A 22567-nucleotide genomic window follows, 5' to 3' on the forward strand; every position below is an offset into this window, starting at 1 on the left:
TTGAGGGCCAGTAGACAAATGTGAGCAACCTTTCTTCACACTGTTGCATTGCCGATACATTGGAAAGGTCGCCACCAGATAAAGGTACATTATCTGCACGGTCATCTCGAACGAAGCGGCAGTGGGGGTAATGCCTCTGGTGTTCTGATACTGCACGATCTCCCGGTTCCCAGTTGCTAAGCTGGCCTCCACAACTGAAGCAAGCCACTCTGTCGCCCTGGCCAAGGTAGTAGAAACCACTTTTGGCAAGCTCGGCTGGAGTTACTGGTGCAAGAGGCCAATTCTGAAAGGTGTCAAGGCGTTCCTGTTCCCGACGCATGCCAGGATTGTGACAAGCCCTTCTCTCTGCTGGACATCCCATGCGACACCCGTTTCAGGCCAAATGGAGAAGTTTACTTAAACATGGATATGTCTCACCAGCGACCTCCGGCTTGTCACAATCCTGGCATGCGTCGGGAACAGGAACGCCTTGACACCTTTCAGAATTGGCCTCTTGCACCAGTAACTCCAGCCGAGCTTGCCAAAAGTGGTTTCTACTACCTTGGCCAGGGCGACAGAGTGGCTTGCTTCAGTTGTGGAGGCCAGCTTAGCAACTGGGAACCGGGAGATCGTGCAGTATCAGAACACCAGAGGCATTACCCCCACTGCCGCTTCGTTCGAGATGACCGTGCAGATAATGTACCTTTATCTGGTGGCGACCTTTCCAATGTATCGGCAATGCAACAGTGTGAAGAAAGGTTGCTCACATTTGTCTACTGGCCCTCAAGAATAATTGTTCGACCAGAACAATTGGCAAAGGCTGGTTTTTACTATGTTGGTCGTAATGATGACGTGAAGTGCTTTTGTTGCGATGGTGGACTCAGATGTTGGGAGTCTGGTGATGATCCATGGGTAGAACATGCTAAGTGGTTTCCAAGATGTGAATACCTGCTGCAAGAAAAGGGCCAAGAGTTTGTTCATCAGATTCAAGCAAGATTGCGAGACAGCGAATCGATAGAATTTGTGAGAGAACAAGAGAACAATCCTGCTTTAGAGATGGAATTTGAGTGTGGCCTGACGGTCGAGACAAATGAAGCTGCATCCCCTAGTCAAGATCTTTCAGACTTGCCTATGGAGGAACAGTTAAAAAGACTTCAAGAGGAGCGCACATGCAAAGTTTGCATGGATAAGGAAGTGAACATTGTCTTCATCCCCTGTGGTCACCTAGTTGTGTGCAAAGAATGTGCGCCTTCTCTGAGCAAGTGCCCCATATGTAGAGGCTTGGTCAAAGGCGCCGTCCGTACTTTCCTATCATAAAGTTTTCCTATCATTTGCATTTAACTTGATGCATAAAAACAAAAGAGAAGTTTATTATTTTCACTCAGTCCAGTAACAAAATTTGTTTAAACATTACACGTTTAAAACATATGGCTAAATTGTTCACCATAAGTTCTGTTACACACATTTAGAAAGTAGCTAGGATGCGTAGGCTTTAAGTTAATTTGACCAACAAGATGTTAAAGTTCATAGAGTATTGAGTTAAAATTAAAACGTGATAAATATCGCATCATAACTTCAATAGTTATCAAGCACCAGCTGATTTAAGTTTTTCTTCAAACAAAAGTAATTTGTTGATAAATCATCGTACACCTACACGTGTTTTGTTGTATGCACAGATTTTAAGGGTCGCTTATAGAAAGAGGTATCCTTGTCTTTATTTTTAAAAACACAGAACCAGAGAACAGAGAACCTTGTACGGCATATCCGCATAAAGGGTTAAAATATACATTTTAGCGCTATTTAAAAACTAGGACGGTATAATGTAAATGTCTCAAGTGAAGATGATGGTTTAAAACATAATTTTATCAAATCAAGCCAATTCATGCGAATACTGTCGTATATGAACAAAGAGAAGACCTAGAGTTCACTAACATTACAGCTAACTGCAGGAAACAGATATCCGGGGTGAGTGTAAAGAAAACGGCATACAAAACATTACAATCCCAGCCGGCAATACGATAAGTGTTGCGATAGTGATGTTAAAAATTGTTGTTTCAGAAGAAATGCAAAGATGTGCTCGACACATGACGTCACATCTCCGCGCTGCTGTTTGAATTGTTAAGAGTCACACACAGCCGCACAAAAGTGCAGCGATGGAGCTCGTGAACACAAGCAGTGTGAGAGGATTCCTGAGATCTTGCGACGATCTGACTGAGAAGATTCGCTGTTTAATACAGAAGAAACTCGTCAAGACGTACTTGAGCAGGTGATATTATGCGCTTACGATGCGATGTGAACGGGGCCGTAGAGAATTCGGGGGGCCCCCTAAAAATATATATTCATGCTGGCCCCCTTCACCAATATCATATACTGTAAATAGATGAGCATGGAGGCCCAAATATAGCGGAAGATGGTGATGTTGTTGTAAAACCTTTATTTTAAAAGTTAAATGTTTATATATAAAATTACAACTAATAAAAATCTAACAAAAAGAAAGAGATAGTTGAATAATAAAACAAATTTTAAAAAAGTAACTGCAAAATAATGTTTTTCCCATCAGTCTGTTATAATTCATAAATCAAAAAGTAAAGAATGCAGTCAAATTTAAAAAATAAAATCATTTTTTGTCTTATTTTTAAGATGTCTTTATATGTCTTATATAAAGATAATATGGAACTGGTAATATTATTAAATAAATCTAATAAATGTATTCATCCAAGTGCAGTGTGTTGTATTCATGTTTTCTTGATGTAATAAATACTTCATCAGCCGGCAGGTCAGGTGCATAATGCAATGCGTCGTGACTCGTGTACATTTTTTAACTCTCATGTTAAAAAGAGAAATTTTGACCGCGTAATCATTCGACCCTTTGAAAAAGTGAATGTTTGAACTCTGGTGTATGCTAAATGAAAACAGGCGAACGGGTGTGTGAATGTGTCTACAGGTGTATCTAATCCTAACAACTAATGACCAACTTTTATTTTTGCTATTGTACATACATTTTATTCTTCTAACTGTTTGTCTTTGGTTAACACAGCAGGAGAAGAACAACAACAGGGAGGTTGGAAGACACAGTAGAGGAACTACAGAATAAATATGGAGAGAAAACAGCATTAAAAAGGATCAAGTCCATAGTGAAAAAAATCAGAAAAAAGAATATCAAACGTAGGAAAAGATGTATAATTTACTTTGTTAGTAGTCAATATGTTTCTCAATCTTCAATAAGCTTTACTATAATGTTTACATGGTTTTTGGTTGTGTATTTAATTGTTCATTTTTTAACAGATGGTGACGTTCAAACGCTGTGCGTTCAAACACATTCTGGAAACATGACAAATCAACAGCCTAACAACCTTCCACAACGACGACAGCGTAATATTTCTACAACATTCGGACAGCCATTAATTCAGAACCCTAATCAGCTTAACTTAACAGTTGCCCAGAAGAATGGTGGGACAATAGTTACTACAATCATGGTAGAAAACACAATATATGGTGATGTTAACATCAGTGCGGTGAGTGTCTGATAATTTAAGAAACAGTTGCTTAGTTAAGAAATGTTTTGTGTATGTTATATATATTTATTTATGTGTTAGTCCATAGGGTGTGGAACTTTGCACAACTATTTACACACATACTGTTTTTGACACATAGTGATTGTGAACATTCCATTTTTTTTTTCTTTTTTTTTATTTTTTTTTTTTTTCAAATAATACATCTCTTTCATTTTGTGCCGGATGTTAAAAGGTATTTGTTAATAACAATTAAAAACTTTAAATCAACATGAAGCCATAATATTAATAAATAAAATATGGTTAAATTACAGTACAATGACTTCCATAATATTTTTTATTTTATTTACAAAGTTGTGTGTCGTGAGTGAGACCTCGCAAAGATTACACCAATATTAGATTTCTTGTTGCGTGGTTGCACTATATGCCAGAAGCTTAGTCATCAACATCTAAACTAAACATTATCATGGTTTAGTTGTATTTTAAAACAATGTTTTTTCTGTTTTTTCTGATTTTCATTTTTCAGGTCGATATTTGTAGAAATAAGCAAAATACATTTATAAAAACAAGTTAATGGCCTTGTGTCAGAACACAACAGGTCTTTTTATTGTAACTTTGAAAAGTGTAATACAGTATTTGATTTTTACAAATACCGAAACCAATGGGCCTAAGCCGTTGACCCCTGGAGTTATGACTTCTGAAGGCCTCTCATGTGTAGATTCGCTCGTTGAAAATGTTTTATTTTATTAGCTAAAATCATTGTCTGTATTCATAAAATATGTCCTCATGGGTGTAAAATGACCTCTGCCAATGATCTGACTTATCCTCGTAAGCGAAACATTTCTTATCTTTATTTACACGGGGCGGGTAAGTCCAAGGAGGCTTCCGTGTCGTTCCGCCATCTTGAAACACTATAATACCAGAGAGGGGCAAAAAGCGCTAGCCTAACTCAACACGTTTCATCATCAACACTACTATAGTCAACAACCAAATTATGCCTTAAAAACGTTTTAAGTATTACATTAAAAAGGTGTAATTGACAAAAATTGTAATTCTGAATTAAGTAATAATTATAACAAAAAGTTGAAATTACAATTATGACTATGCGTCATAATTATGAGATGAAAAGTTTAAATGATTATGTACTAAATTGAAATTATGATAGATAAAGTAAATATTCCATAGTGAAATTTTCTGAATTCTATATAATTGTATTTGTGAAAATGATTCAGTAGCCTACTGAAACAGCATTTATGAGTTTTTACGTATCTTCTGCTTGTTTCTGCAGTTCGTGTAGGCCTCTAAGACTTGTAGGCCTCTAAGACTATGGATAACTAAAAATGATTATTGAATAACTTGAATTTTGTTGACAATGTAAAAAAAAAAAAAAAAAAATGTCTTCTCATACCGGGAGTCGAACCCGGGCAGCCTGGATGAAAGCCAGGAATCCTAACCGCTAGACCATATGGGAGGCAATGATACTGCCCCGGCAAATTTGAAAGGTTGCACTGCACAGTACATTATAATGTAGGATCATACTTATGCCGAGCCACGGGAGAAGGAATCGTTAACGCCTAAAAGCTAACATTTAATTTATCGGTATGTAAATAAATATCAGGATAGCTTTTCCCCATGTGGAAAGATCTAATGAAGGAGAAAGACTTTGAAAGGGAAGTTGCCTGATTTCTTCTCGACAGGCAAGTCAAAGGTATGGTCTAAATTACAAGCTTTTTTCATTGCTTGGTTGTGTAAATCATTATATAGCTGGCATAACAGTACAAAAACATGTATCATTAAACTCAATGAAGCGCTATTGGAAGCCATGTTGTCATAGCTTTTGACACATTAGGCTACCGCAGTTGCAACACGCATTTGAAAAAGCGAGTAGATGGGAGAACCACTAGATGGGAGAAATTCTTTTGGGAGAACTAACTTGTAGTTGGGTCTTTAACAAAAAAAAAAAAAAAAAAAAAAAAAAAGCCTCCACAATCGAGGAGGTCAAAGGGCATGCTTCCTGTATCATCAGCTCTCCCCAAAGTCTATTCATGCGGCCAGCAGACAGATTTTAAACACCGATTTTACACTTCTACATATATTTTGAGTAGATAACCGATAGTATATTCTCAGTAAAGGGTTTCACCCTGTGTGATTCCACACTGATTAAGGATAGTTCGGGGAATACAAGTTAAAATGATCTTATACGATCGTATACTTATACTTTGAATTATGACTGATAAAATTAAATATTCGCTCAAGACCAACTTTACTTATGCCGGGTCAGTGATTTTGCAGATGATACAACTTAGTCTAAATAAGAGCAATGTGGAGTCCTCGGATTTCTTAAAAACAACACAACAACAAAACATTGTGACAAACTTTGACAACATGTTGTATGGACAAAAGATCTAAGATGACCAAGCACAGTTTTTCAACAATCAACAACTAAACGCTGTTTAGTAAAAATTCTACTTTAGGTTACCGTTAAACAAAATCATTACAGTAATCTTCTAAGAAAATAAATAGAAGATATGATTTTAATAAAACTTTAAAGATTTCTTTTAATTTTAAAATACCTTATTTAAACTTGTATGATTATGCTTTTAAATGAATTTAGTATAAACTCTGGATGTATTCTGTAAAAGGCGTTAGCAGACTAGATTTACTGTGACATTGTCCCCCGAGACTCATCTGGTCTGATACCCTGTTTCCTGAAGCTTCAGATCACACTGTGGTTTATCTCTGAAGGATCTGGGGCTGTAAGGTGTTTTTGTTTATATATTTATTTAGCTAAAACTTTGTTTACATTTTAGTAACATATGTTATTAATAATAATAATTTAATTTAAAATAGAGATTAGTTTATTTTTTAGAACCGTGTGTGTGCACAAAATGATATTAAATGATTTATTTATTTGTTTATTTCATTTTGAAAATGTACAAATGTAGTTTTCTGTGTTTAGGTGTACGGTACAAAATTCATTATAGCTATGGAAAGCCCCCACCATAAAAATTGAAACCCCGCATGGACAAAAAAAATGCTGATTGAATCTTTTCATATAAATGAGATTTAAAACGACTAAAAAGTACAGTTTTTCTACAATCTAAAGTTTTTGAACAGACATTGTTTAATAACAATTATACTTTAGGTCACCATTAAACAAAATCATTAAAGTAATCTTCTAAAAGATAAATAGAAGATATGAATGTATTCAAACTTTAAAGATTTTATTTAAACAGTCTTTTAATTTTAAAAGATCATATTTAAACTTTTACGATTATGTTTTGAAATAAATTCAGAAAGATGACGGCACGCTAATTTACCAGAACCTGTCACAGACACACACACACACACACACACACACACAAACATACCATTTGTCTGGTGCTTCATGAAATCTTCAGTCAGCAGACTTAGATGAATTTTATTTTTATCTAAAACTGAAATTTCAGTAGATTTTTATTTTTTATTTTTTTATATACTTTTAAAGAACAGAATGTTTTTCAACTTTAGTTAAATTAGCAAGATAACCATTTTAATGTATAGGCCTACCGTTTTTTATGTAATATGATTTTTATTCTTTTGTTTATCAAAAACAATTGGATCAATAAGATATTTATTTTATAAGCATTTAATTATATACTTTTATAAAGAACTGAATGGTTTTCAACTTTAGTTAAATTAGCAAGATGGCTATTTTATTTTATACACTTATAGGCCTAAAGAACGGAATGTTTATGTAATATGATTTTTTTTTATTCTTTTGTTTATCTAAAACTGAATTAAATGGTTTCAGTAGATTTTTAGTAAGATATTATTGCATATTATTTGTGTGAAATATAAAACATGATTAGGGTAACTCTCTTTTTCTCACTTTCACTGTTACCTCAGGAATGTGGAGGGGGTCATGTCAGAGGACGCACACACACACACGCACACACACACACACACACACACACACACACACACACACACACACTACTCTGGCTGGAGAGGCATTCAGAAAAAACAGTGTTTTTGTTTTACAACTTTTAATAATGTATTGAATTTAAAAACATTATTACGACTTTTAATAAATGTATTAAATTTAATTAAAAAAATAAAATAAAATAAAAACAACATTTTATAAAGATATCATTTAAACTTTGAAATAAATTTAGCCCTATTGTCTCATTCTGATCGCTGAATAAACCTAGCAGGAGAGAGAGAGAAACACTGACATTTATGTTATATTATTTTATAATCTTTTCATTTATACTTTAAACGAACGGTATGTTTTTTCAACCTTGGTTAAATTATTTTATAATCTTTTCATTTATACTTTTTAAAGAACAGTATGTTTTCAACTCTTTTTTTTTGTGATAGGCTTTAGTATTTAGTAAAATCCTTATTCATTTTATTCTTTTGTTTCTCTAAAACTGAATTAAATGGTTTCAGTAGATTTTTGCTAAGATATTATTGTATATCATTTGTGTGAAATATAAAACATGATTAGGGACAACTCTCTTTTTTTTCACTTTTGCTGTTACCTCAGGAATGTGGAGGGGATCATATCAGATGCTGACACATTTCCTAACAGCACTTGTGATGCCATATACCCAGACATACACACACACATACACACAAACACATAACTGAACCGGACAACAAATTCAAACTTTCTGTCAAAAACAGATGTCTATCACAAACACAGAAAATACACCCAGCTTGTGTGCACAAGAGATAATGGGTGTGTGACACAGTCTTCAAACTTTCTGTCAAAACCACATGATCTACGACTAGCTAGGGCAATAGGGCAAACCATAACAACAACATATGCCGGAAAAACACCGGTAGATAAACCTGTCAAAACACATGATCGAAGGGTCAATAGGACAATCCATATCCATATCAATACACGCCAGAAAGGGCGGGACAAGGCCAACCGTCAACCGGAAGGGCGGTGACCAGATGTCTTATCTGGGGGCGGGACCGGAAGTCATCAATCATTTTGACAGGTGCCATAGCATAAGTACTACTCGCATTATAGCGAAGAGCAGCCGAGGCAGAAGACCTGCCTGCCGCGGATGAGGAGCCCGGACTGGCTCGAGTTAGGGCGGACCGGTGGCGCCGGTGATCTCATGCAACTACGAACACAGAGATAGAGTCCGTCTGCTGCAAAGGCGATGACAATTTCTCCTGGACGAAATCTCTGAATCAGACGAGGACACGGACGTTTGTGTTGAGAACTATCCTAGTTTCGCACCACATCTGACTGAACATCCCGGTAACGTTTATTTGTTTATTTAAAAGGATCCCCATTAGCTGACGCCGAGACTACAGCTAGTCTTCCTGGGGTCCAAACAATACAAAACCGAATAATTACAATCACAATTACTTCCAAATATATCATATATAAATACACATAAGAGAACAAGAAAAAATAACAATACAAAAACGTTACTATGCAATAATTCACCACTTCGAAAGAAATACAAATGAGGAGTACTAGTAGCCTAATTCACTAATGAGTTCGCCAACTAACTAACGTTAGACATTTTGTGTGAAATGAATTTCAAGCTCCGGTGGTAGCTAGCCTTATAGACGGATGAGTGATTCATATGCTGTTCTGGAGTGGGAGTGGCTTGCGCAGCTGTGCAATGTGGTGCATTGTGGGAGTTGTTGTCTTTCATAAAAATGCGTCCTGAAGTTACTTTCTTTCTTTCCTCGGTCAAGAAGGCACCAAATTCAAAATTTATTTTACATTTCGACTACATATATGACCCACTTTCAATAAAGATCAATGTTCCCATGGGTGAAATGCTCCTTTAATAGCAGAAAATTACACGTCATCCAGTATTTTATATCTTTAACACACTCTGTCAATTTAGATAATTTATTGTTTTCATCTGGTCGTGATGAAATATATAATTGAGTGTCATCAGCATAACAGTGGAAATTAATTCCATGTTTCCTTATAATATTTCCAAGCGGCAGCATATATATTGAGAATAGCAGAGGGCCTAACACAGATCCTTGCGGCACTCCATAGTTTACTGACGTTATCTTCGATTTTTCACCATTTAAACAGACAAAATGGTAGCGGTCTGATAAGTACGATCTAAACCAGCTTAATGCCTGTTCTTGAACACCAGTATAATTTTGTAGTCGATCTAAGAGTATTGTGTGATCTATAGTATCGAACGCAGCACTAAGATCAAGTAAAACTAATATTGAGATACAGCCTTGGTCAGAAGCTAGAAGTAAATAATTTGTAATTTTAACGAGCGCAGTTTCTGTGCTATGATGCGGTCTGAATCCTGACTGAAACTTTTCATAGATGTCATTTTCTTGCAAGAAAGAGCCCAGTTGAGCAGACACAACTTTTTCTAGTATTTTAGACATAAAAGGTAGATTTGAAATGGGTCTGTAATTTGCTAGATTATTATGATCTAATTGTGGTTTCTTAATAAGAGGTTTTATAACTGCCAACTTGAATAGTCTTGGAACATGACCTAAAGATAAAGACGAGTTAATAATATTGAGAAGAGGCTCTTCCACTATAGGTAACACTTCTTTCAGTAGTTTAGTTGGTATAGGATCTAATAAACATGTTGTTGGTTTAGATGCAATGATAAGTTTATTTAGCTCTTCCTGTCCTATAGTTGTAAAGTGCTGTAGTTTTTCTTGAGGGGCGATAATTGAGGCTGAATCATAAGACACCATTAAAGATTGTACATTTACAATTGTGGTTCTGATGCTTTCTATTTTCTCAGTGAAGAAATTCATGAAATCATTACTACTAAACTGTAACGGAATATTTTGCTCAGGTGACGTCTGTTTATTTGTTAGTCTAGCCACGGAGTTAAATAAAAACCTTGGATTATTTTGGTTATTTTTTATTAGTTTGCGGAGATGCTCAGCCCTGGCCGCTTTTAGTGCCTTTTTATAACGTGACATACTGTCTTTCCATGCGATTCTAAAGACCTCTAAATTAGTTTGTTTCCATTTACGCTCTAAATTACGGGTTTCTCTCTTGATAGCATGTGTAGTATTGTTATACCATGGTGCTTTAGTTTTTTCTCTAACCTTTCTTAATCTAATTGGTGCAACAGTGTTTAATGTACTAGATAAAATGGTGCTCATAGTGCTAGTCATTTCCTCTAGTTCATCTGTTTGTTTGGGTTCATTAATCAGCTGAGTTAGATCAGGTAAGCTATTTGAGAATCTATCTATAGTAGTTGGAAGGATTGTTCTGCCTGGTCGATAACGCGGCGCAACGTGACAAATTTCAGCAGTACGTAGTATGCAAGTGACCATGTAATGATCAGTGACTTCATCACTTTGTGGTATAATATCTATATCGGTTCCATGTGATATAATTAAATCCAGCGTATGATTAAGACAATGAGTGGGACCAGTGACGTTTTGCTTGACCCCAAATGAGTTTAATAAAACTGTAAACGCAGCCCCTAAAGCATCATTTGTGTTATCGACATGTATGTTAAAGTCTCCAACAATTAATGCTTTATCAACATTGACCAATAGATCTGACAGAAAGTCTGCAAACTCTTTTAGGAAATCAGCGTAAGGCCCAGGCGGTCTATATACGGTAGCCAAGGCTAGAGATAATAGGGATTTCTTTCTTATATCTAAGAGAGTAACATTTAGCACAATTACTTCAAACTAATTAAACCTGTGACCTGTTTTCTGAGTAACATTAAGAATATCTCTATAGATTGTTGCAACACCGCCGCCACGACCAATCAGACGGGGCTCGTGCTTATAACAGTATCCTGATGGAGTAGACTCATTAAGACCGAAATAATCATTAGGTTTAAGCCAGGTTTCAGTAAGGCAAAGTACATCGAAGCTATTATCTGTGACCATTTCATTTACAATAACTGCCTTAGGTGTGAGTGATCTAATGTTAAGAAGACCTAGCTTTATAAATTGTTTTTGTTCACTAATATTGAGATTTTCTGGTTTAATCACAATTAGATTTTTCCTGGATCCTACAGTAGATTTAAAGTTTGACCTCACTAAACGAGGAATAGACACAGTTTCAATATAATTTTCTACATTGGTACTTATATCAATTAAGTTTAGACAGCAAAGAGTGTGATTTGGACTTTGACTTACTAGTCATATGGTGTGTAACGTCTTCACTCATTTAGATGTAAAGTATTTTTTAACCCAGCCTCTGACATTACACAAAGTAGTGCAATGTCAGTGTCGGTCCCAATCCCGGATAAATGGTGAGGGTTTTTACTCACTTATGGTGCACTTTGTCACGGTCACCAGCTAGTCACCACCTCCTCACTACATTTCCCATCATCCTCTCTGGCCCTCACCTGCATGCACTTACCTGACTCCTTACCTGCACGATACCTACCTGAACAACTTGTCTTCAGTCATCTGCTTCCTTCATCCGTCTTCAGTCATTGCCTCGATCTCCATTTCAGAACAGACATCTATCCTGAACACTGTATTCATCAGTTACTCTCCTGCTTCCATCGCTGCGATCACATACTTCTGCAAATAAACCTGCTGATTACTTTACCTGTGTGAATCCTTTACCTGTGTGAAAAATAAATCAGTGTTTACAACATTTATAATAAGTGCACCATATATGTTATGAATACTTATAAATATAATGTGTATATATATATATGTTATAACATTTAATAATCCATAAGCATTTCACAGATTCTATGTACACTAATTGTATAAAACAATTCTGTCAGTACACCATAAGTTATAAAAATGAACTAGATCAATGTGATTAATGCCATTCATAGTTTCCATCCTTGTGTTGTGTCTCCCTCTAGTGGGCAAGCAACATTTATTTATTATATGTGTTTTAAACACTGAACATATAATTATAAAATATGTAAATAAATATAACATTCATGCATTTATAACATTAATAATTTTTAGAAATGTGTACTTTTATTTGTTAATATTACAATTTGTGATTTTCCATTGATTAATGTTATTAAAATCATGATAACTAGTTTACTGCAGTGGTTCCCAAACCTGTCCTGCCGGCACCCCAACACTGCACATTTTCTTTGTCTCCCTAATCAAACACACCTGATTCAACTCATCAGCTCATTATCACATGGGTTAATGAGCTGATGAGTTGAATCAGGTGTGTTTGATTAGGGAGACAAAGAAAATGTGCAGTGTTGGGGTGCCGGCAGGACAGGTTTGGGAACCACTGGTTTACTGGATCAATGCGATTATTTCCATTCATAGTTTCCATCCTTATCCTATGTCTCCCTCTAGTGGGCAAGCAACATTTATTTAGCAAAACTATGGACCAGAATCAGAAGATTTGGATCGACTCACTGAAGCAAAAATGAGCAAAGATGATCGTAAGAAAAGAATAAAAACAATTAACCACTCAGACCACTGGAATGCAGCTAATTAATGAAAAGGTAAGTGTGTTTTTCTATTTGTTTGTTCTTTTGCATGAGTTGTATCTTTTAAAATTGAAAGAATGAAAGAAAAACTAAATAAAAACAAAAAGATAACCGTAACACACAGTATTTCGAATAAATGATAAACACAGAAACACAGAGTCAAAATCTTCCAATATTAATTTCAGAAATTAAACCTCAAGTTTCTCAATTTCAAGGTCAATGTCTTGTTTTCAAATTCCAAAAAATGACTGAGCAGGAAAGCTGTTCAAAAATTAACACAGTTTCAGTCCATGAAGAGAAAAAGGTAAAAGATAATTTTGTCTTCAGGGAAATCCTGGAATACTTGAAAAGCGCAATGTCTGTAGTTCTGTCCTACCCAGTCAGAAAACTCCTTTTCTCACAACTCCTTTTACGAAGGTACGAAACGAAACGAAACAGGTACGAAACGATGGGATGTCTCGCCAGTCCAAACCCGGGATAAGAGTCCACAGCCAGGACAGGATTCAGGATCACAGCAGCAATTTTTCAGACACTCACAAAAGAGAAAAATAAAACACAAGAACAAAACCTGGCCTTGCAAAAACAAAGCAAAAACAATCATCAGTAACTCATTCAAATAAACAGTTTCTAATGACCAAAATGTCTGTTTCAATTATTTGGATATAGGCAACACATGCTAGTCACCATGTGCTTGATTAACACACTAGAGTCTGTGTACAGAGCTAGCAAAGCTAGCAGCGCATGGCACACACTTCACAACAGAAAAAATATAATCTTTCAAACATTTAAACATAACTATATGCACTCACAGATTGTATTAGAAAACACTTAAAGCATTTTCAAACATTTTTTATATCACTCATCACTTTTTCAAATGTATTTTTCACATTAAGAGTCCAAAAACTGTATCCACATTACCTAAATACATCTCTTATGAAGAAATTGGTACTCACCAAGGAGAAATATAAATCAAAGACAAAAAAGTATTTTCTCAAAGAAACAGATTTAGTTCAGATCCTATCACGTCAGTGTCTTTTCTTCTCGTCGTGTTCAGATTCACATCGCACTCTTCTCAAAGTGTGGGCTTTTTAAAGAATTAATACCTCATAAACCTACTTCTCAACTTGGTAATAATCTGTTGCTGGATTTTTAACAGTTTGTTCTCACTAAAATCACTTAATCGCATCTGCTCTCACTCTCGTGTCGTTCGCAATCTCTCTACATTTCTGCTTGTACGCGATCTTCTGGAACTCTCCAACAGGGGGCGGGGCTAACCTTTCACCCCACCAATCAGGAATCAGTTCAGGAACCTTTTCTTTTATCATAATATAAAATAAAAAATACTTCATGTTCTTTTCTTACTGTTAGTTTTATAGTGATACAAAAAAAATAATACTAATTATTAATATTACCTGGGTTACATAAATCAACTATTTAAATGTACATTCATACATCTTATTATTCAGACATATTGTAATAGTTACTTAGTGTGTCAATAATTAATGGTTAATTCAGGTAGTTATAAAGCATTTAGTTGTGGCCAGTTCACTTTTTTTGTGAGCTCATCTAAAGTGAGGACTAGTTATGCCTTGTAAAGCTTTAAAGGGGGGTGAAAAGCCCATTTTCACTCAATCTCCTGTTAATCTTGAGTACCTATAGAGTAGTATTGCATCCTTAATATCTCCAAAAAGTATTTAGTTTGATTATATTTATAAAAGACAGATAGGCAGTACCGAATATTTCCGGAAAAAATCGAGCGGCTGGAGGCGGGCCGTGTGCTAGCTGCAATACTGTCTATGGCCGTGTGGGCGAAGCTAACGCTGTGAGCTAACGCGCCACACTAACAACACAGAGACATCTGAAGCAGATACCAGTTTTACTCAACGGTTCCTTCCAATCACGACCGCGAACCTTTATCATTGCGACTGCTCGATCCATTAGATGCATTAGACGATCTGGGCTTTGTTTGTAAAACAATCATCTCGACTCGACATGCAGGGAAAGTCTTGCACAGCTCCGTTGATGCTCTAAAAAAACAAACTCCATCCACTGGTCCGTTAACGCTGGGTTCTTTGGGAATATGTGCATGGTTCTCTTGCCCTGGCATCCAAAAACACACTTATTTGGTGACATTTACTTCCAAAAGCCGCCCTCAGCCGAGCAGAGCGCTCTGATGGCGAACTGCTTTCACTGTCTGTCTGGTCTACGAGTGCGTGCGCGCCTGCGGGAAGTGCCCTTTGGACCCATATAAGGAAATTCCGCCCTCTCTTACGTGAGACAGAGCCATACTCGAAAAAAACTTTCCGAAACTTGTGACAAACCGGAAGGACAATTTTTGGCACAGAAATACTCCTTCAAACGTACAATTTAATTTTTGAAACTTTGTCCATGTTTAGCATGGGTATCCAACTCTTTAACAGTGTAAAAAAACTCAGTATGCATGAGACAGTAATTCACCACCCCTTTAACAAAGGAGATTTTACAGTTATCTTCTAAAAAGAAAAAGGAAACAAACACAACACAGTGATACAGAACACAGAAATATTTAAGATGTATGAGTGTATATTTAAATAGTTTATTAATCGTTTACTTACACTTTCTAAGTGATCTTATGAACCCCTGACAACCACTCCTAAATAACCGGTTTGTAAATAATGCAATACTTCATTTAGAAATGATAAATTGATCATCAAAAAGTAAGAAAATAGAATTATTCAGATTCAGTGATGAAGTCAGTGATACAGTTTTATTTGTTTTAGAAAATGACCGACCGTTTCGCTAGATAGACCCTAAATCTGCCTCATCTGGTGCTATGACCTCCCTCAAGATAGTTGAGAGCTACTGAGGACAGCACTGAATCACTGACCTCAGATCCTGCAGTGACCTTCTGGTAAAAAATGATGCAGCCACAGCCAACCCTGGCTCATGTGGCAATGAAATATCTCACCTGCCCCCCAACAAGTGTCTCCTCTGAGAGGATCTTTAGCACAGCAGGAGATATTGTGTCCCCACATCGCTCCAGACTGCTCCCCTCACATGTGGAGGAGCTTGTGTTCACAAAATACAACATGGAGAAATTTAACTGAGAGTATGTTGGCAGAAGATATCTTCTTCCAAGTGAAATATGGTTAGGTTATGGTTAACATAAAACATAAAAATAATTAAAAAACATAATACATAAAAAAACATTAAAAAAAAAAACCTTTGTGTCTGTTTTTGGCAGACAGTTGACAATAGCAGGGCTGTGTCTTTTAGTTTATAAGAGTATTATGTAGAATACAACTTTTGTTCTGCCAGATCTCCAAGTCAGGGTTTGATTAAGTTTAGTTCTTGGAATTCTGTGCATTAGAAATAAGTTCTTTCAGAAGAAGAACAGTTCTTGGAAGTATTATTTGTTTTTATTCTATTCTGAGCGTCCTCCAACAAGGACGGGTGGTGGTGAGGTTCATAATGTTCACAATGGTATTTTATTAGTTGTTGGTTTAACCCTTCTGCTGCATTAGGACATTTTTGTCCATTTTCCAGTTTAATTTCTTTGACCATTTTGGCTGTTTTAATGCAAATGGTATGTAATTTGGCAAAATTGTGACTTTTTGGATAAATTAAAAAATGTTGATCTCATTTTGCAAAATATGTATAACACACACTGTGTAGATCAAATAGCAACATCTAGCACCATAATGGACAAAACTGTCCCATTGACACCCATTAAAACATTGTTTAAAGCCGGGGCCGTCATTAATACATGAATCATGACTTATGTTGAAACATCCTTTCATTTGGAAGCAAAATTATATTTGCTTCCAAATGAAAGGATGTTATATTTGCATGATTATGATTATGATTACATTTAATTTTCATTTAAATGAAAATGGATTATATTTGCATTATATAATGTATTCCACCAGATGACGTCACTACATAGGTATTCCCTATGGGGGGAAACGCACGTAATTTTCCTGGTTTCCACTAGGGGTACTATTTACTGTGTTATGAAGCATTTTAATGGCTCAATGATCTAAAATGATGTTTCTGAGTATGTGTGGATGTCTGAGAGCAATGTATGTCTGCGTTGACAAAAGTGTGTGTGTGTAGGGCCTACATATAATACATGGTGTTTAGGCGAGTGACAAAAATCATAATATCCTGAAGGTCATATTTTAGACATGACGCACAGACATGAACCTTTGACACACCTTCGTTTTTTTTTAAGCAGTCTATGTTTCAAAGTTAATTGATAATTCCAGTCAGTCCTTAGACAATAATAACACCTTGCATCTTGCGGCAACACAAAGATGTAGCTGCGAGGGATCCAAAACAAAGTCTGCCTTTGTTTTCCAAAACATGTGTGTGCGTAAAATATGCATGAATCAAAACGAAAGAAAACAATTGTTGAGAAATCAGTGTTTATACAAGTGCGGTTGATGCAAAAGTTAAAAAGCTGGACACAAATATAATGTTGCTGCTAATCTTTGACATATTCAAGACTGTGATAATCCAAAGCCAAGGTTTTCACTTTGCATTTAGTTTGGAAAATAATTACATTTTTGTGTTTTTGCCTCTTTGCCTCAAATTGATGGTATCGGCACCAAAACTGGAATTTAAAGGGTTAAAATCCTGAAATTAAATAAATATTTGGTAGTTATGATGAGGACTGATGCTGGTTAAAAGATTTAACTTAGTAAAAGTGGAAAAAATAATAATATATAATAGTTTTATGGCAGTTTTTAGAGTGGACATTTTTGTCCCTTAACGCGCTATGTGTGTTTTTTTTTGTAAAATCTGACATAGCACAAAAAATAAAAATTCACCAAATATAATGTTGCTACTAATCTTTGACATGTTCAAGACTGTGATAATCCAAAGCCAAGGTTTTCACTTTGCATTTAGTATATGGAAAATAATACATATTTTGTGTTTTTTCCTCTTATACAAATTGATGGTATCGTCACCAAAACTGGAATTTAAAGGGTTAAAATCCTGAAATTAAATAAATATTTGGTAGTTATGATGAGGACTGATGCTGGTTAAAAGATTTAACTCAGTGAAAGTGGAAAAAAATAATAAAATCCAATAGTTTTATGGCAGTGTTTAGAGTGGACATTTTTGTCCCTTAATGCACTCAACGTCGTAAAATATATAATGCAGCACAATGGTTAACCAGAGTGTGAATTACCCCACCATAATTGGGGGTACTGCTCCATCACTTCTTCTATGACCATCATGGTCCACTACCATATCAATCCCCACCGTGTTTGCCAAGTGCAACATGTGTTGTGCAACACACATACAAGGTCTAAACATGCGACAAACTGATAATCAGTAGGCTACAGAATATCTCATTGTTATTATATATCCAAAAGAGAACTGTTTTGATCAACTCCCAGGAGTTAGAAGTTAAGTGCACTGAAATACCATTCTAATTACTAGAAAGAGTAATACTTTTACAAGAAGCCTATTGTCTATTTCAGGGTTTTTCCTGGCTCAAAATGAGGTGGAGGTGGTAAAATCATAATGTATTTTAATAATAAGATAATTAAATGTGTATTTTCTTGTAGATCATCATATAGCCTAATGTGTTTCATGATAATATGGTAACATATCACACTGAAGTAGGCTGATTTAAAATGAATATTTATTTAAAATAAAAGTTCTCCTTTTGGCAAAATTACTTTTCCTTAATAGCCTAAACAGAGGCTTTACTCCCGTCAAACTTAAGTTGTCAATGTTTCATTACTTCACTGTTTGAAAACACTTTTCAATTTTTTTTTCCTGATAAGAGTGGAACAACTTGAGGGAGAGTAAATGATGACAGAATTTTGGGTGAACTATCCCTTTAAGGGTCATAGGAAGAGAGTGTATGTGTGTAGCTATCGCTACATGACATGTTTCAGGGTGTTAAAACCACATGTGTTTCTGAAGAGGACTTGGAGCATCTCTTGATTCACAGATAGAAAAGGTGTAAAGCTGAAGAGGGTCAAAGGGGCTGGAACAGGGGAACTTTCCATATAGAGCTTTTGGTGTGTGTGCTGCATAAGACAAGAGTGATAAGATCTGTAGATAATCTGAAAATGTGCTTTCACAAGCTTATGTTAGTGAAGGGACTCGGATAAGTCACAAACTTTACCTTATAAGGGAATTAACTGTACTAAGATGACAGCCCATAGATAGAAGGCGGCCCAAAAAAGAGGGTTTTTGTGAGGGTTTTTTCGGGTCCACAACTCGGGTGAAGACTCTCATGTGTTTATTATTCTGAATCTTTTTAAAGGGAAAATGTGTGGGAATTTCTCCCATTCCTTCGGGTGAACAGGTTTGTTATTTAAAACAAACTGAAACTTGAAACAACGAAAAAAAGAATGTTACATTATGATTTACTGACTGTGAAAAACATGAACTATGGTAATTAGTAGTAATGCCTTCTCTATTCGTTATATTTTTTGAAGTATGTGCATTGTTAGATATCATCATCATCAGAGCCTTCTCTACTTTACTCAATTGCTGCTATTCATCAAAAAACCTGTTTAACTTTTAACTATAAATGTTCTACTGTCTATATAATAAAGTACACAACCAAGCAATGAAAAAAGCTTGTAATTAAGACCGTAACATTGACTTACCTGTCGAGAAGAAAGCAGGCAACTTCAGTGTCTCTTTTGAAAGCTTTCTCCTGCATTAGCTATCCCGACATTAACCCCTGTTTTTGTAATCTCTGGTCACGTTTCCTTTTACAGTCTATTTTGGACTTTTTCAACGACGAGGACTCATCCTGTGACTCAGCATATGTATGAATGAACGGTGTATATATAACCATACAGTGCAGCCTTTTAAACTTGCCGGTGCGGTGACGAGCGCCTCTCACTGCTCTGCTCCTCCGCTTCTGCTGGTCTCAGTCACGTGACGCTGGCTCTGAACGAAAACACGCTGTGGAAACGCGTTGGCCTAGTACTATTTGTCCCTCTCTGCTATTATAGTTTTTCAAGATGGTGGAACTACATGGAAGCCTCCGTGGACCTACCCGCCCCATGCATAGATATCATATAATAAAGGCTAGATGTCTTGTGCGCGCTGCTGGCCAATGGAGGTCGACGTCCGCACGTGGCGGCCATCTTACCACAGGGTGCTCGCTCACTCGTAACATGGTGCATGTACTTTTAAATAACCATAACTTGCTCAATTTTCTACCGATTTTCAAACGGTTTGGTTTGTTATAAACGTCAGAGATGTAGCTATTACACTGCATACATATGAATAATTATGTTCAAAATGTTTAAGCATTCAGAATTATAGCCACGTTAATAACGTTGAAACCAAACTGTTTGTAAATCCGTCCAGATTTCAGCGAGATAAGAGGATTTGTGTGCGTGCTGATCACTCACCCTTACACGAGTTAATAAACGAGTTCATTAATAGTCTCAGTAAAAGTTCAAAGAACATATTCCAGACAGGACATTGTATTCTTTTGCAACATATCAAGGGATTATTACATGGTGTCAGAGTGCCGATCGTCGGGATGGCGAAGTTTAACCCACCTGAAAGCTTTTGCTTCGAGAGACCAGCGGAATGGACTGACTGGAAAAAGCGGTTCACGCGTTACAGAACGGCGACTAAACTGGATTTAGAGGACGGCAGTGTACAAGTAAGCACCCTTATCTATGCCCTGGGAGGCGAAGCTGAGAATATTTTCAGTTCATTCACCTTCGAAGTGGAGGAAGATGACGAAGATTACGAATTAGTGCTCGGCAAGTTTGATTCGTATTTCATACCAAAGCGCAACGTAATACACGAAAGAGCGTGCTTCTATCAGCGCGTTCAACGTCCTGGAGAGAGAGCGGAATCTTTTATCCGCTCCCTTTATGAACTGTCAGAGCATTGCGAGTATGGGGCCACTCGTGACGAACACATTAGGGACCAAATCGTGGTTGGAATTCAGGACAAGGAGCTGTTGCGCAAGTTACAGCTGATTTCAAATCTCACACTCGAGATGACGGTGCAAGAAACCCGCCAATCGGAGGAAGTGAAAGCACAAGTTAGCGCGCAAGGAGAAGCTGCTGCGTGCGCTGTTCAAGAGGTAGCACATAAACGATACACACATCGGAAGCAACACGCTCCACGGCCAAAGTTTAAACAACATGCCAGAGAAAATGAAAGAGAGAAAATATGCGGCAGATGTGGAAAAGGGATGCACAAAAAATCTGACTGTCCAGCGTTGAAATCCTCATGCAACAGATGCAGGAAAATGGGACACTGGGAAAAGATGTGCAAGAGCAAAGTGGTGAGTGAAGTAAGAGACTGTGAAGAGTATAGTTACCACTTTCTGGGTTCAGTTAATAGCACAACTTCATGCAATGAATGGACTGTACAATTAGAGATTGGCAGTACACCGGTTAACTTTAAAATAGACACCGGTGCTGATGTGTGCATTATGACTGAAAAAGCATTCAGAACGCTCAAGCCTGAGAAAACACTGCTCACTGCTAAGACTGTACTGAATAGCCCAGGTGGCCGTCTAGACTGCATTGGTCAGTTTACAGCACATACAGAGTTAAAGAATAACCGGTACTCATTTAAAGTGTATGTTATCAGAGGAGAGACCCCTAGTAACCTACTTAGTCGAACAGTAGCTGAACAGATGGGGCTGGTGAAGAGAATTCTGGAGGTGAACAGTGCTGTAATGGAGGTTGGCTTACTAAAAACACAGCCAGTGAAGATTGCGTTACAAGAAAATGCACAGCCCTATGCAGTATATGCGGCGCGCAGGATCCCAATCCCCCTCATGACACCTGTAAAGGAGGAACTGAACAGGATGGAAGCCGAAGGTGTCATAGAGAAAGTAACGGAGCCCACAGAGTGGTGTGCACTGATAGTGCCAGCTCCTAAAAAGTCTGGACAGGTGCGTATATGTGTTGACCTCAGGAAGCTAAATAAAGCTGTCAAAAGGGAGAGGTTTGTCTTACCTACAGCAGAGGAGATCACGGCTAAACTGAATGGGGCAAGGGTGTTCTCCACACTGGATGCAGCTGCAGGGTTCTGGCAAATACCACTGGATAAAGATAGCCAGAGACTGACAACCTTCATTACTCCATTCGCCAGGTACTGTTTCAAACGTTGTAACAGCCTTTAGAGCAGTTACTTTGGTTTTGAGCTGTGGTACCTCTACCATGCTCTAGGGGGCTCTCCAGTCTACTTTTCCTCTGTATAAAAGACAGGGAGAAGAAGAGTAGGGTATGTTTGGTTAAAGAGAAGCATGGCTTCCTTCTGTTAACCTTATGTGTAGTCCAGATTGAGAACCTGTGGTTTTAAGCTCATCCAAAAGGACTTTTTGTATATGCCACCACAAAGTTATCTTGAAGATTCCTCCATTCCAATGCTGTAATATTCCTGGTGGGGATTCTACTTAATCATGCCAATAGCATCATTGGACTAATTGAATCAGACTGAGATCTGGAGGTTTGAGTCGAGCAAGGACATCATTTTGCAACGTACCCTAAACTGAACCATGGTTTGACGGAAGCTAAGATATGAGATGAACTACTGAACTGTTTGCTCCTTCTTTGTTTGACAAACCTCTATCTTCATCTGTACTTTGCATAAAGACCTGTCAAGGAAAGACATTCTATGGACAATGATCAGATAAGCTCGGTTCCTGCATATATTCAATTGTTGATTCACTGT

At 36.9% G+C, this 22567-nt stretch overlaps 1 long non-coding RNA gene across 1 annotated transcript; it reads left to right on the top strand.

Moving 5' to 3' along the window:
• Positions 1-1800: 1800 nt before the first annotated feature.
• On the top strand, positions 1801-4455 carry LOC311096354. Its single transcript, XR_014609003.1, has 3 exons — positions 1801-2245; positions 3017-3144; positions 3265-4455. It is a non-coding gene; the product is annotated as an uncharacterized lncRNA (long non-coding RNA).
• The last annotated feature ends 18112 nt before the right edge of the window (positions 4456-22567 follow it).

Source organism: Abramis brama, assembly GCF_963993115.1.
Source record: "Abramis brama genome assembly, chromosome: 1".
NCBI classification, from domain to species: Eukaryota; Metazoa; Chordata; class Actinopteri; order Cypriniformes; family Leuciscidae; genus Abramis; species Abramis brama.